This window comes from Pithys albifrons, chromosome 1 (genome assembly GCF_047495875.1).
Source record: "Pithys albifrons albifrons isolate INPA30051 chromosome 1, PitAlb_v1, whole genome shotgun sequence".
Taxonomy (NCBI): Eukaryota; Metazoa; Chordata; class Aves; order Passeriformes; family Thamnophilidae; genus Pithys; species Pithys albifrons.
In genome coordinates, this window is record NC_092458.1 from 55,057,615 (window position 1) to 55,072,766 (window position 15,152).

Below are 15,152 nucleotides of genomic sequence, written 5' to 3' on the forward strand. Positions count from 1 at the left end.
GCAAGGTCTACTCACTCTTTCAGATATTTGACATCATTACTATTTAATATGTTCCTTTCAGAAATGTTGCCACAGCATTTCCTGACAGCTTTACAGTTCTGCTACTTCATTAAATGCAATTGTAATTATGTTTAAAAAAATAAATACTTTGTACAGGGACCTTAAGAACCTCCTAAATTTCATTTGCTACACAACTACTTTCCACGCTGTCCAGAAATACAGAACACTGACATTCTACATATTTGTTATATTCTCTGAGTTTCCTGAAAAAAACTGCATTCAAAACATAATGTAGTTCTCAGAATTTCCCCGAACATTTTAGTATCTACACACCTAGGCAAGAAATATGGATAATGAAGTGAAAACTGAACAAAGTGTAGAAGAAATTGTTTCATCATCTCTGGTTCATATTGACTTCTTCAGTTTCAAAAATGGAGGGATAAAGAGGTTTCAAAAGTCACCAGGACCATGCTTCAGTCATTTAAGCAATCCAAATTTAGCTAATGATTCCAGTTCTATATAGAATACTTAGATCTGCAAAGCCATGACAGAATATTTTCATGGTCTGTGAGCCTTCAGATTTTGTGTGTTTTGGTTTTTGGTTTTTTCTCATAATCACAAACAATAAATAGACATCCTTATCAATAATGCACTGAGGAAATGCAAATCCTTGTATTTCTTAAAATCTTCTGTTCACTGCCTAGCTCTCTATTTATCCTACTAGTCCATTCCTCTTTATAACTTGAAATAACCCCACAGGCAATTTCACAAAATTCTATTAGAGCTTACAGTTTTGAAAGAAACCCCTTTCTTATCTTCCTCTTCTCTCTCTCTTCTGCCTCACCCATCACATTCAAAGCTAAACATAGAATTCAGAAACAATAAACCTTATTTTTCTAGCATTTTCCTGTATATTGGGAAGAAAGGAAAGGTATTTTAGTCTGAGAAATTAAAAAGTATCCTGACTAAGAGAGTAGGAAGCAAGGTGACCAAGAAGTTATGAATGGTGTTCTAAAGGCATGTCAGCAGGAAAAAAGAGCCTTACTGTGCTGGTTTGAAGGTAGGAGAAATGAACTCAACACAAAAGAGATTATAAGTCAGAGTTACAATTTAATAAAATATTACAATAAATGCAATGACACAAAGAAAAATTGGTTTTAACCTACAAAACCCAGAAGTATAACCCAGCACCCTGGGGCACAGACACAATGGTGTTTGTTAGCCCCTATGCTGAGGCCCACGTAGTTCCCCCAAGTCCAAAGCAAAAGGAAGTGAAAAACCTGTTGGTGCAGATGATGGTCACAGTCTGGTGAAGAGTGGTGGTCTCCTCCTGTCAAGGTTCTGATCCTCTTCTGGATCTGATGAGAGGTTCCCCCAGTCTCAAAATCCCCAAGATTATATCCCCTCAGGTCCAGGTGGGACTGCCCAGTATCTCCCCCAGTGCAGGGAATTACACAATGAGTAATCTCACTCTGAGTCACAGGGTATTTGGAGTCATAGATGGCCCATTAGCAGACATGACACCTCAGGCTGGGTGTGGAGGTGCTAATGACTTCCTGGAAGGGAGTTATCACAGCTCCTATCTCACAGGTGTCTTTCACACCCAGCTCACATCCTGAGATGTCGGGTGTGCCTTGGGCAGCTGCTGCAAATGGTCCATTGTTAACAGTTCTTGGGAAATGAATATAGGGTGTAGAATACACAGCTTTGGTCACACCCAAACAGTGATAAGCTGGTCCCACCTGCTGAACTAGGACATTTACAGGCTGATAAAATTGGAGAAGGTCCATCGTTAGGTGGTAGAGATGTAGAAGCACCAGAAAATAGAGGTGTTTCTTTTTAAGCATTTTTTCAACCATAAACAACCTGGATTCCTTTTTTCCAAGATACTCCAATGCTATCTGTCACTTATAGCTGAAAGTCTATGGTGCAGTTCTTATCCCTAAGCACAGAGAAATTTTCACCATGGGGTAAAGATTTACCTCATGGGAGAAGGATCTTTCTGAGGGATGGGTGGCATTCTGAGACTGTGAACTGCCACAGGAACTGGGGCCTCCTTAAACCAAGTAATATACTGTTTCAAATGAAGGATCTTGCATTTCTATAATAAATATTGTAACTCCATTTAAGATAGAAAAGTATGTCTTACCAAATACATTTTTTTATCCCTCCTATTCAGTTACTCCTCCTGGGGAAAAGATATGGGCATTAGAAAGAGAAAACAATCCAAGAAGTTATTCGAACACTGTTATTTTGATGGCCATACATTTTATTCAAAAACAGAAAGTGACTCTTGGTAAACCTCTGTAGCACAGACCTTCATGGTATCTCCAGCATTTGCATTTAGCACAAGGGAAAATAAGTATTAGTTGGCTACTGCATTTCAAGACAGGTTCTTTAGACAGGTTTAGGTTGGATATCAGGAAGAAGTTCTTTACAGAGAGAGTGGTCAGGCATTGGAATGGCCTGCCCAGGGAGGAGGTGGATTCTCCAACCCTGGAGGTTTTTAAGGTGAGACTGGATGTGGAACTTAGTGCCATGATCTAGCAATCAAAGTGGGGTTGGATTAAGGGTAGGACTTGATGATCTCAGAGGTCTCTTCCAACCCAACTGATTCTATGATTCAATGATTTTCATCTTTATAATTGCACAATATTTATAGTTTTGAATTCCATTAACTTTTGACTGCAAGTTGAAGTAAGAGTTGGGTCATTTTGTATGAAGTAGCATCAGAATCCAAGTCATCACCTGTAACCTGCTGTTGCAGTTATACCATTATGGAAATTAACACAACATTCCATGAATTCAAAATTTAAAAAATTCTCTTATCAAGAAAAAGTATTCAATCAGCATTTCTGTCAGATATTTATCAGACTCAGTATCTACTGGAAGCAATTATTTGAATTATGCATGAGTATTTAAATTATTTAATACCAACACATCTCTAATAAAACAATTAAGTTCTACCTGTCTAAAAGAAGCTTTTTCAAATTTGACATGACAATATAGAATAAGTAGATATTCACACACTAAGAGCATGTCATTATTTATTTGTGTTTTCCACTTTCAGTTCACTAAACCCTGTCCTATTTGCATCAAGAACAAGATTTCTTACAAACATTTCTTTCAGCTATACTGTTTAGGTTTTTCTAAATATGTTTTCATCTACAAAATTACCATCAAATTTGTTTATACCAAAACATGAGTTACATAAATTAAAATTCCAATGAGATCTACCTAGAAAGAATATTAAGGTCAAGAAGTCAAGTGCTCAAGCAAAGAACTACCAAAATTAAGGATGCTTATGTTATTCACAAGCACATACATCTTCCTGTCCTTGTGTAGTGTTTCTAAATACACCAATCTGTGATGTTTCTAAATACAAAATCCTTTAAAGACACCTTCTCAAATCCATGCCCATTCAGTGATCTGGAACAGCAATTATTATAATGAAATAATTATAGTTATGTATATCTCATATTACAATTTTAATTCCATATTAAAAATTCAATGCTTCTGTGTTCTTCATCCAGTGCTCTATTTGTTCTGTAGTACTCATCTGACACCTAATTAAAAAAAGATCAAGGTTTAATATAGGAATTTTCTGTATCTGTGAAAAGGAGTCAATGGGAGAAGGAGGCGACACATATGGACCAGGTAGACAGAAAACTATTTTCCGTGATAACTCAAATAATAAGGTTCCATGCCCCTTTTTTCAGTGGTAGAAGTTAAGGCTATGCATAAGAGTTTGGCCAGACTAAGAAGCAGATGTGATTTTTTTTTTTAAGAAAAGAGTTGTGTTATAAACAAAAGTTAATGTTTTCTTCTGCAAAAAATCAGTACTGGAAATTCAAGTGATCCACGCCAAATACCAGACCTATAACTTCTGTTGATTCTAAAATTAGAAGTGTGAAAAATGTCTCTTGTATTTTTCTTGAGATTCTTAATGATTCATTTTACTGATGCATTTTCTCTTCTGTTTATCTTGTTACTGTTTTCATTTTCATTCATATTTACACCAAATATGTAAATGCAGTCCCAATACATTAAATAGCACATATATTTAGAATGTTAAACATTCACTGTACATCAAAAAATGCTCTAGAGCTGCTCCCAACAGAGTTTTCCTATCTAAAGTTAATGAGTTTTAATATACGGTTTCCTTGTACCTTTCCTTTCTCTGCACATCAATCTGTTCATGGCATCTGTCAAGCATGCAGTAACAGGGAAATATTCTCTGGGGCTTTCAGTGAAATGACACCTTTCTCCTTTACTGGAGTTGGAAAATATTTCCATGAAATTCTCCAGGCAATGTATGCCTGACTTACAAAACCAACACCATCTGCCTGGGCAGATCTCATAGCCAATGACACATAGAAGATTTTATCTGATCTCGGATGTAAAAGATGTTACAGTCCACTTTAACTAGATGACTTACCTTGCATACCTGACATTTGAACAAAATTGTAAAATAGAACAGTGACTAGGGTTCATTCACTGTATTATCACAATCAATTACTATAAGTAGGGACTCTAACTTATGAAGAATAATGCAATTACATGTTCAAATAAAGGATGAGACACTCTGGCATTAAATCACTGTTGGAACTATATGGATTTTAGAATTCTTTAGACATTTAGAAACAAACATTTTGTTTGTAGGCAATGTACAGACCTGTATTTACCTTGCAATTAAACATTGCACAAGAAAGTCTCCACAGATCTTCCTTTAGAACCTAGCAAATACTTTGTGGTTTTCTGAACCAAAAAGCTGAGAAATGCTCAAAATTAAAAATGTCACCTGCAGCAGAAAAAGGCGCAAGCAAGTTGGCCTCAGTTTTTCATTTATGCAACTGTAAAATAAGTGTAGTAAACTATTTCCCCATCTCCTTTAGTTACTTATCCATATTTATTTTTTCCTCTACTAAAGTTTTCTTGAGAACTTCTTGAAGAATCATTCTTAATTCAAACAAACTAAATAAAAATTTGGAGTAAAATAAGAACTGCAATTCAACCTGCAGAAAATGTAGATTTGCTTCTGATATTCACATTCCTTTCCAGGCCATTTATAAAACTACCAAATGTCAAAGCATCATAATTTACAGATGATACCAGAATTTTTATCCAAACAAATCATCCTTCCTTTGATCATTATCACAGCACCCTGAAGTATGATGACTTCAAATGATTTGTCTCTAACCTGGAGATCACATCTTCTGCAGTTCCATTTCTTCATTCGTCCTTATCCTTTGAAGTTAATGACAAAGCAATAATCACAGAATCAGATAGGTTGGAAAAGACCTTTGAGATCATCAAGTCCAACCTTTGAGCTAACACCACCTTGCCCACTATACCATGGCACCTAGTGTCATATCCAGTCTCTTCTTAAACACCTCCAAGGATGGTGAATCCACCACCTTCCTGGGCTGCCCATTCCATTGACTGATCACTCCCTCTATAAAGAATTTCTCACTAATCTCTAACCTGGAATGGCTTAAGACTCTGTCCTCTTGTCCTGCTGGTTGTCTGGGAGTACAGACTGACCCCTACCTATATTGAGGGAGAGCTACAGTCACATGAAGAGGAAAACTTATTTTTGACTACTGTTTTCTTCCTGAGAATATGTTAAAAACCATAATCAAAAAATAAATGAGGATATAACACAGATCTCTGGTAGGAAAGAAGATAACCATGTGCTTAAGCAACATGGTCTCCAATAGTTCTGAAATGCACTAAGTGCTTTCCTGAATATCAATGATTGATTGAGTTGGTGCCAGCGTGTCTGATTCTTATTAAAGTCACAGCGATGGGGGTACACTGTTATCACTTTTCATGAATATAGTATAGCTTAATTTAAGCTTTTCACTGGACGAGTAAGAATGCTGTACATAAAGAGTTGATCATTTTTCTGTAGTAGGAATTATTTCCTAGAAAGAAAATAATAAACTTGGAATTTTCTGAGCAATTTGTATTCATTGGGAGATTTGGGGTGTTTTTGTACTAGATGTCTCTTTTACCCCTTTATATGTCATATGGAAGTCTATTTCTGTTACTATAAATATTTAAGTTCAAAATATATTTTAATTTTATTGAATACCAAATCAACTAGAAGATAATTGCTAATTCAATGGAAGTCTAGAATGACGGTTTTGATCAGTCATTTGTAAGTCATTACCAAAATGTACTTTCTGATCTCCCTGTCAAACAAGGTTTCAGTGTAGAGCATTTCTGAACTTCCGTCCTGAGAAAATTATGACCAGAGAAGACTTTTACTTTTTTTAACAAGAGTACAAAACTCTATAAATATAAAGAAATAAAAACAGTTTAACATTTTGGGGGGGACTGTGTGTGTGGATCTCTTAAGGTCTGAGGTGATTGACTAATGCATCCTTAAGGACCAGAGAGGCACCTGTAGAATGTGAGATGCCTTGTAACCAGTGGAATGTTTCCATGTATGTTAGGTGAACTACTGACCAATAGTGTGCTGGCATGTTACATACAGGAGTAGATAAAAGTGAAGCTGTTACTAAAAATAAAGTCCTTTGTCTTCGGTGAGCCTTCTGATCACACTGCAGCCTGAGTGTCTCTGCCTCCTCAACTGCTGCTAAGCTAATCTACATTACCCTAATAAAAGGTGACCCCAATATAACATCCATGCAGTTAGGCATTTGTTATTTCATATGAAAGTATTTTTAAAAAACTCTTTATTCTTATGCATCATATTAGACAAGAAAAATATTAAATCTGAGTTGTTTTGATTCTTCCAATAGCAGAGAAAGAACCAAATCCTACAAAGTGCTTTATAAAACCAGAATTTTATGGCTTATAACTAAACCAAGGAATCCTTAGTGCCAATAGGGTTTAAGCTGCAAATAAAACTTATCATCGTATCATTCCCAAATATTTATCCAGATAATATCACAGTAGCCTCACCAATTTTTGTAATACAGAGCAGAAAAAAATGTACTATTCATCTAATGCAGTTGTTTTTTACCCCTCCTCTTGCAAATAAGTATCCAATTATTTCTAATTTGACCAAAGAAAGTTTTTCACCCTCAGAATAATAGTCTGAACTACAAGACATGAACTCTTCCACTAACCCACTCCTAAAACTCTTACAGTTGGGACCTGGAAGTTCCCTTCGTGATTCAACACTCAAAGTAAGAAAGCAAACCACATCGGCATAAGTCACTTAAAGAGCAACATCTGTGCTTGTCTTGCTTGTCATCCTCTGGTACTTCAGACACTCAGAATAATCGAGCTTGCTGGACTTCTACCAAGTTATCTATCTTTGACGACTGGTGTGCTGTAAATTCATATAGAAAACTATTATATCGCACTGAACTGCAGCAGCGCCCCAGATAAAATAGTAAATTTTCCACAGTTCTTCCTGTCAGCTTCAACCTGAAGGTAGGATTTAGGAAGGTTACATTTTCTCAGCAACAGGCAGTTGGAAGAGGTTTTTCAGCACCTCTCAGTAGCTGAGTAAACCAAGGTAGAGGTGTTGTCAGCCCTTAAAGGAAAATAAAAATTGAACACATTTATTATGGTTACAAGACTTGCTCTAACAGTTCCAGAAATGTCTTGAGGTCTCTGCATTTTCAGAAGACTTGAAGAGTTGTTTCTTTGCACAGAATATAAAAGCAGTTTCAGGTTTCAACAGCTTTCCAGCCTGCAGTGAAAGAATTTGGCAGATACTCCCTTTACAGGCTCATTATTTACTGTTTGCTCTTTCACTTTCTCTTGTTTGCTGCTTTGAGCTGAACTACTTTAAAAAAAAAATGGGCAAAGGAGTATCAGTCTCTAAAATTGATGGCTCTGAAAACAAATACTTTTGGAACAAAAAGTCAGACCCTCTGGCACCTTTTTTTTTTTTTTGAAAAGTTTAATGGGTGAATATGTGTATTCTTTTTGGCCTCAAATTGTTTTAAAAATTGATTTTTTTTTTTACTCCCATTTTTATTTTGTAGAAATGTGAGAAACTCAGTAGATGAGAAATGATACATAAGGTCTGAAAGGTCCAAAGCTTGTGCTGAGTAAGCTTCATTCCAGATCTGCTGCTACAGCTAAGTGGCCAGGCACATGTTATTACAAAGTTCCTGATTCATCTCCTTTCATTAGAAAACTTTCAACTGCAGCAACAATGAAAAAGGAATTCTTTTATTATTTTTTTCCTATTTTTTTGCTTTTCTTTCTGTACTGACGCCCACTCTGGTGCTACCAGTTCAGAAACTGCTTTTTCTGAGTCCGTTAGTGGTTTGCACCGCTCCAAACACAAAGCCGCTGACTGGCACTTCAGAAAGCGCTGTGAATAACTCACAGCATATTGGTTTTGACAGCATAAAATTTGACCCCTGCTTTTATTGCCTGAAGGTGGTGTTGTAAAAAAAAAAAATAAAAATAGCTTCCGGAGGCAGAACTTTGAGGAGTACAATTACACCATTTATGTAAAGGGAAAATCTGTGAGGAAAAATGACATGAACGTTATATTATTAGGGCTCAGAACTACCATTGTTTTTTGAATTATATGGTCACCTGTCACAATTTTACTTGAGATGTCACTGAAAAAATGGGGGCCTGTCCTAAAAGTCAGCTGTATAGCTGTCCTAGTTCAGCAGGTAGGACCAGTTTATCACTGTGGGGGGGAGACCAAGGCTATGTTTCCTACCCCCTCTATTCATTACCCAAGAAAAATGGACCATTTGCAGCAACCCAGGGCACACCCAACTCCTCAGGGTGTGAGCTGGGTGTGAAAGAAACCTGTGAAATAAGAGCTGTGATAACTCCCCTGCAGGGAGTCGTTAGCACCTTCATACCCAGCCTGGGGTGTCATATCTGGTAGTGGGCCATCAATGATTCCAAAATACCCCATGACTCACAGAGTCAGATCACCCATTGTGTAACTCCCTGCCCTGGGGGAGGTACTGGGTGCTCCCACCCGGACCTGAGGGTATATAATCTGGGGGTTCGAAGACCTTGGGGAGTCACTCATCGGATTGAGAGGAGGACCACAACCTCGACAGGAGGAGACCACCACTTTCAACCAGCCTGCGACCACCACTCTCCTCCAGACTGCAACTGTCAGCTGCACAAACAGGTTTTCCACTTTGGACATTTACTTTGGACTTGGGGGAACCACACAGGGTTCAGTACAGGGGCTAACAAACCCCTTTGTGTCTGTGCCCCAGGGTGCTGGGTTATACTTCTGGGGTTTTGTGGGTTAAAGCCAATTCTTCTCTTTGTGCCATTGCATTTATTGTAATATTGTTATTAAATTGTAACTCTGACTTATAATCTCTTTTGGGTTGTGTTCATTTCTCCTGCCGGTTTACCTTTAAATCAGCACAATAGCCCTTAAATTCTTTGGTCATTGGTGGTCTTCACATCCACATGTAACATTTTTAGACATAAATACTGTTAAAAAGTCATCAGCTTTCCTTCCTCATTGTCTCATAAAGCAATCTGATAAATACCAAATTTACTTTTCAGTAAAACTGTGCATGAATACCTTTGTTATTCAGTCAGATGTATCATTAAGTACTACACCAAGCCCTAATAATCTGAATAAAACCAAGAAAATCAGGGGTTTACTTTCATCCGGCACATTTAGTCTGGAAGAAACTCTAATTGCACTACAGAGGTTATCCTTTTATCTAGCACTTGTCATGGAAATGGATTTCAATAAGCTTTCTTAGTATGCAATATGGATCATTCAAACAGCATACAATACTCAGGAACGCCTTCATGCCTCACTGAACTGCAGCCATATCTGCAGCAGGATTCAGTTATTGTTTAACAATACACAGCAACACAATGCCAGCCTTACTGAAATTAGCATGAAGATTTAAATAGAAATATTTCAGTGGGAGGATCTTGGTTTTCTGTTTTGTCATGAGTAGGACAGCAATCCCTTTCATTTATATAATTTCCCAGTAATTAAGCCTTTTAAAAAAGGCTCTTACCTTCTCAGAAAAGATGGTAAGTGCCAGGTGAAGGTCACAAATTTGACCAACTGTCCCCTAAGATGGCATTCAAAGCAGCTCCTATGTGACTGAAGTACTCACTAAGGTATGATGCAAAAATGAGCATCTCTGTCTCCAGATATATTTGTGAATGAAAGTGATCAGAGCCAAAAGTTTTTATCATGGATTAAGCATATTCTCATGATGTTTAATGTGGTGAGGAGTCATGAGAAGAGAAACATGAATTTTGACTTGATTTAGTTCTCATCCTTCTCAGGAGAAACAAAACAACATGGGCAAGAAGAAAAATTACCTTAGTTCCTTTTAGTTTGCTCTGGTCTTTCTAATTGTCTTTAACACGACTTCTGCTCCATGCATATTCTTTGTGACATGTGGTGCCATTGCAAGATTGGATTTGTTTGTTCCTTAATTAATTCCATCAACCTCTTAGGTTTATGCATTGGTATATATGTAATCTCTTTCCTTAGTAATTTTTTCCCCTTTTTTTTTTTTAAGGAATTTGTTATTTCCTGTATTGTTTTTCCATTGGTATTGTTTTTACATTGAGACCAAGAGGGCTTTTATTTTTTCTTTGCTTAAAATTTTTATCATATAAATTTGAAGTTTGACAACAGTGGAGAAAGATAAGAGGTTTTCCCCAGAGCATCTGCAAATCCTTTGCACAGTGCTTTAGAATTTAGACAATATTGCTAAGCCCTTCCTCAGATTGCTATCAATTTGACCAATAATAATTTGATTTATGATCTTGGTTATAAAGAGCACCATGGGACAACAAAAATGTATACTTATATATTATACTGAAAAGGTAAGACTAGAGTTTTAAGATGCTTTAAATAACTTTAGGGTAGAATATGATGCACTTACTGGTGAAGTGCTAATCACTCAAATAGAACTTTGAAATTACATAAGAATTTGTGTCGGTGTCTTTCAACAGGACAAACACCTCTAAAATCCATACCATAAATTACTGTTTTACATCCAATAGATGATGCATGTAAGGTCCTAAATTTTATCTTGAATGTAACACTGAAGGCTATCTTATTCTTTAAGTGGATAATCATAGTTTGTGATTTATTTTACCTACCTTAGGACACTTAGGAGACTTACTGTCTCTTCAGTCAAACAGAAGAGAGATGAACCTTCAGAGGTGACATATTATTTTTAATTTAAACAGCAGTTGACAGAAAAGTTACCCTACATGTAGCTGAATTCATTCAATGAATAATTAATATTTTTTCTTTTTTTTTAAGTCTTTTATTTCTAGTGTGCTCATTGAGCTGTTGGATATTAATATGCCTTTTGGATAGAATGAAGAAAAATCTGTTATCAGTAATCTATTTCCAATATGCAAGGTAATGAACCCACCCTTGAAAATTTCTCTATGACAAACTGAATAGCTTTAGTTCATACAGCCATTTCTTTTTCTCCAAGACCTCTGTAAAACCTGTTGTTAATTATTTTTTTCCTTAAACACTTTCATGTTTTTATGAAAATTTGGCTAATACCTCAGAAATAACATTTCAGATGCTGTCCACCTAATGAACTTTGGCAGAGATATTGTAAAGATTCACTGGATTACTCTGAGGATGGTGAACCTTAAATCAACTTACTTGGTGTTGCAGGAGTTATTATTGTTACAGAGATTCCAAAAATATAGGGCAGGAATTAGATTGGGCCATATAGCATGAATGCCACCTGGAAAAAAAAATCCAAACAGAATAATTGAAAATATTAATATTTCATCTTTAACAATTTAAAATATTTAAAGAGGTAAGAAGAAACCACAGGCTGGTTTTTCTAGAAAATATAATTTTTTCACTACCCAAACACAGAAACAGAACTTTGAATTCACATGTAGGATGATCAGTGGGTGTCATTATTTGATGGTGCTAGGAGAGAATGGAAGGAACAAACAAAAGGTAAAATTCTACTAGTATCAAAGAAGAGAAATAATGAACACAGTACTCCATGAGAGATGTTCAATGCAAAAGTATAATAAGATGTGTAAATATACATACATACATTCATATAATTAAATTTAGCCTACTTATATGTGTGTGCACAAATATATGTACAAATATACAGAAATCATACAAAAACCTATGGTACATGATATCACAAAATATAAAAGTAGTGAGAAGCTCATGTTACAATGCATATATTTTAAGAAATCATTTTATTAACATTAAAGTGCTTACAGACATTATTTAAATTAAATTTTAATTTATTTGATACTATCCATAAGGAATAAAATACAATATCCAAACAACTTTTTATGCCCTTTGCCATCCTCAACTTCTTTTTAAAAAAACATCTTGCTTACAGGGGCATAATATTTACAGAATTTTATAGTGGTAGAATGCCACAATATTTTAGAAAGGCAGGTCCAGCTGAAGAAGCTTTTTTAAAAAGGCCCAAATTACTCTGCCTAAAGCTCTGGATAAACAGACGGGACTTCTACTCTGTGTGAGACATCTACCTCCAAAGGACTAAGAAAAATTTGGTCCCCAATATCACCCTGTATATAAGTGTCAAAGTTGCTTTATGTGTTCTTAGTTGGTGGGAAGATAAACAACTGTAAACAAAAGGAAGCCTGGACTCATTTTAATTGGTAAATCCAATGCAGAGACCATGACATTTTTGTTGGGAACTTCTAGAAGTGCTAATTCTAAGCGATTCTGCCCTACCTACTGATTCTGAACGCAATTGCATGGCAAGCAGAAAATGTGGCATTCTCATGTCTGAGTGGGGGAGGGGAAAACATGCAAGTTTTCACCCACTACAATTTGAAAATAAAAGACATATGGGAGAGTCCAGAAGAAGCACAAAAGAGGAAGAGAAAAATCTGCACAAGGAGATGTTGCAAAAAAGAAGACACCAAGATAAATGTCATAAGTTTATGACATTTTGAGTGTGCAGGCATTCCTGAGCTTCAAAAGAACAGGAAGAAGTTGCATGGATTACTTAGTTCTGAAACACAGTAACTCAAAGGTGAGAAAAGTTTGGGAAAGAAGAAGAGCACAAAACAAATAAGTTTCAATGACAGTAGGAAAAGCAGAGGAAGGTTTGCATGCAGCAGAGAAGCAAGCAGGTGAGACAAATGAGAAGTAGTAGCAGCAGAAAAAGAAAGAAAGGTAAAATGATGAGAGAGATGGAAGGAAAAGAAAGAAGTAACAGAAGGATGTGATTAGGATAAAAAGTAACATGATGAATTAGAAGAAACACATGCTCAAGATCCAATTTACGGTTGGGAAAAACTTTATAGAAGCAGAGTGTTATGGGTTTAGCCAGGTGGGCCTAAACTTAGGTTTTAAAGTTCAGCTAGGCCTAGGATTGTCAGCTGATTTAAGCTGGGCTGAGCTAGCTCACAGCTGACTTGTTCCAGCCACTAATACTGTATTCCATACCATACTACATCATCTCAAAAGGTGTAAAATCCAGTGTGTGGGAGTGGCTTAGTCAGTTCTGCTATGGCCGAGGTACAAGCCAGATGTGATCCAGCTTTTGTCTTGGAGCAGGCCTTGCTCCTGCACTTGCTGTCTCTGCTTGCATTTTGTTTGCATTCAGGGAAGTAGAAACATTTCTGTTGTTACTCTTTCTGTTTCTTGCTATGTGTCTCTTAGAGTACTTACAGATCTACTGTAATAGACTTTGCTTTGTATTAATTGGGGAGTGGGAAGTTATTCCTTGTTATATATATGTAACTTGTGTAAGTGTGTGTTATATTGTAGTTTCCTCTTAATTTTCTCTTTTCTGTATAAATACATGTAGTTAGTTTCAGCATAAACGTGGTTTTGAGGGTTTTTCTTTCCTCTCCCTCTCCTTTTTCCCTTGGCTGGTTGGAGGGGAGGAGGAACACTTTTACTCTGTCCTGGACAGTTGGCGTTTTGCCAGCTCAACCCAAGACACAGAGAGATGAGAATAATCAGTGGATATAACAAGGACCAAAAAGGCAACAGCAAATGATCAAGTGAGTTGGATTAATTCAAGAACTAGAAGCAGTTAGATTTCAAGCCAAAAGCACTTCACAACTGTTCTTCAAGGGTTGAATTGCATTAAAGCAGACCCAGCAACTGTATTTCATAGGTATAGCCTGGCCCTTAACCATCCATCCATTTTCATCCATCATCTTGGATGCAAAACCAGCATTCAGGACAATAACCGAACTTGTGACAGCTCCACATCTCACACCCTTGCCATGTGGTATTCCCCGAGTCTTGCAGCTGATAGACCTGAGACCCTACATTTGAGCCTCCTTGTTCCTCATTTCTCTACCTGAATGGGTCAGCTGACCCCTCCACTGTGTCAGACCCTGTCTCTCCCTAGGTCTGAGAGCAGACTGTCAGAAGGAAGACAACCAGTTACACCTGCTCCTGTGGTGGTCACCCTCACCCTCAACATGTAGGTCCTTCTCTCCTATATGCCCTCCACCATCTGCTGCTTCCAGAGCCACAGGACCTGAAGAGGAAGGTAGAGGAGGAAGCACCATGGAGGGGTGGGAGTCGATTTCTACCTTTTAGATGCAAAGTGCCTATAACTCCAGAGGAACTTCCCATTCATCAACCATCAACCACATTGTTATACAAGCCACAGTGCTACCCAGTGACATTTTACATGAATCAGACATGGGCTATGTGCATAGGATGATGGATTAGAAGCAGGAGCAGGTAAAACACCTTGCAGGAAGAGCACAGAGAAATAGACCAGGGCTCTGACAAGCATCCCAAGATGCAGGAAGAGAGAGTTGTCAGCATTTACATCCCTTGCCTGTGCAGTGATGCCTCCTCACCTTGATATACCAATTGCTGACACAGGTGTAGCAAGGGGATAAATAGAAAACCAAAATAGATGAAATCAAGGAAAACAAACAAATAAAAAGTAAAAAAAAAAACAAAACAAAACAAAAAAACACCACCAAGAACAACAAAACTAAAAATATTTCTTTAATTCTGTCTGATTATGACTTCACAACATGGGAGCCTGCACTGCTGCGACAGTGCTGCTGCTGGCAGAGGGATTCTTTGACTTTCCTGAGGGAATAAATACCAACTTGAAAGGATTAAATATAGCCCTCACCTCCTATACATCCCCTAGCATGCATTCTGGTTGCATAATTCTACAGGAAAACAGGCACCAATTTGCTTTGAAATTTGGCTGTGACATGTAGCT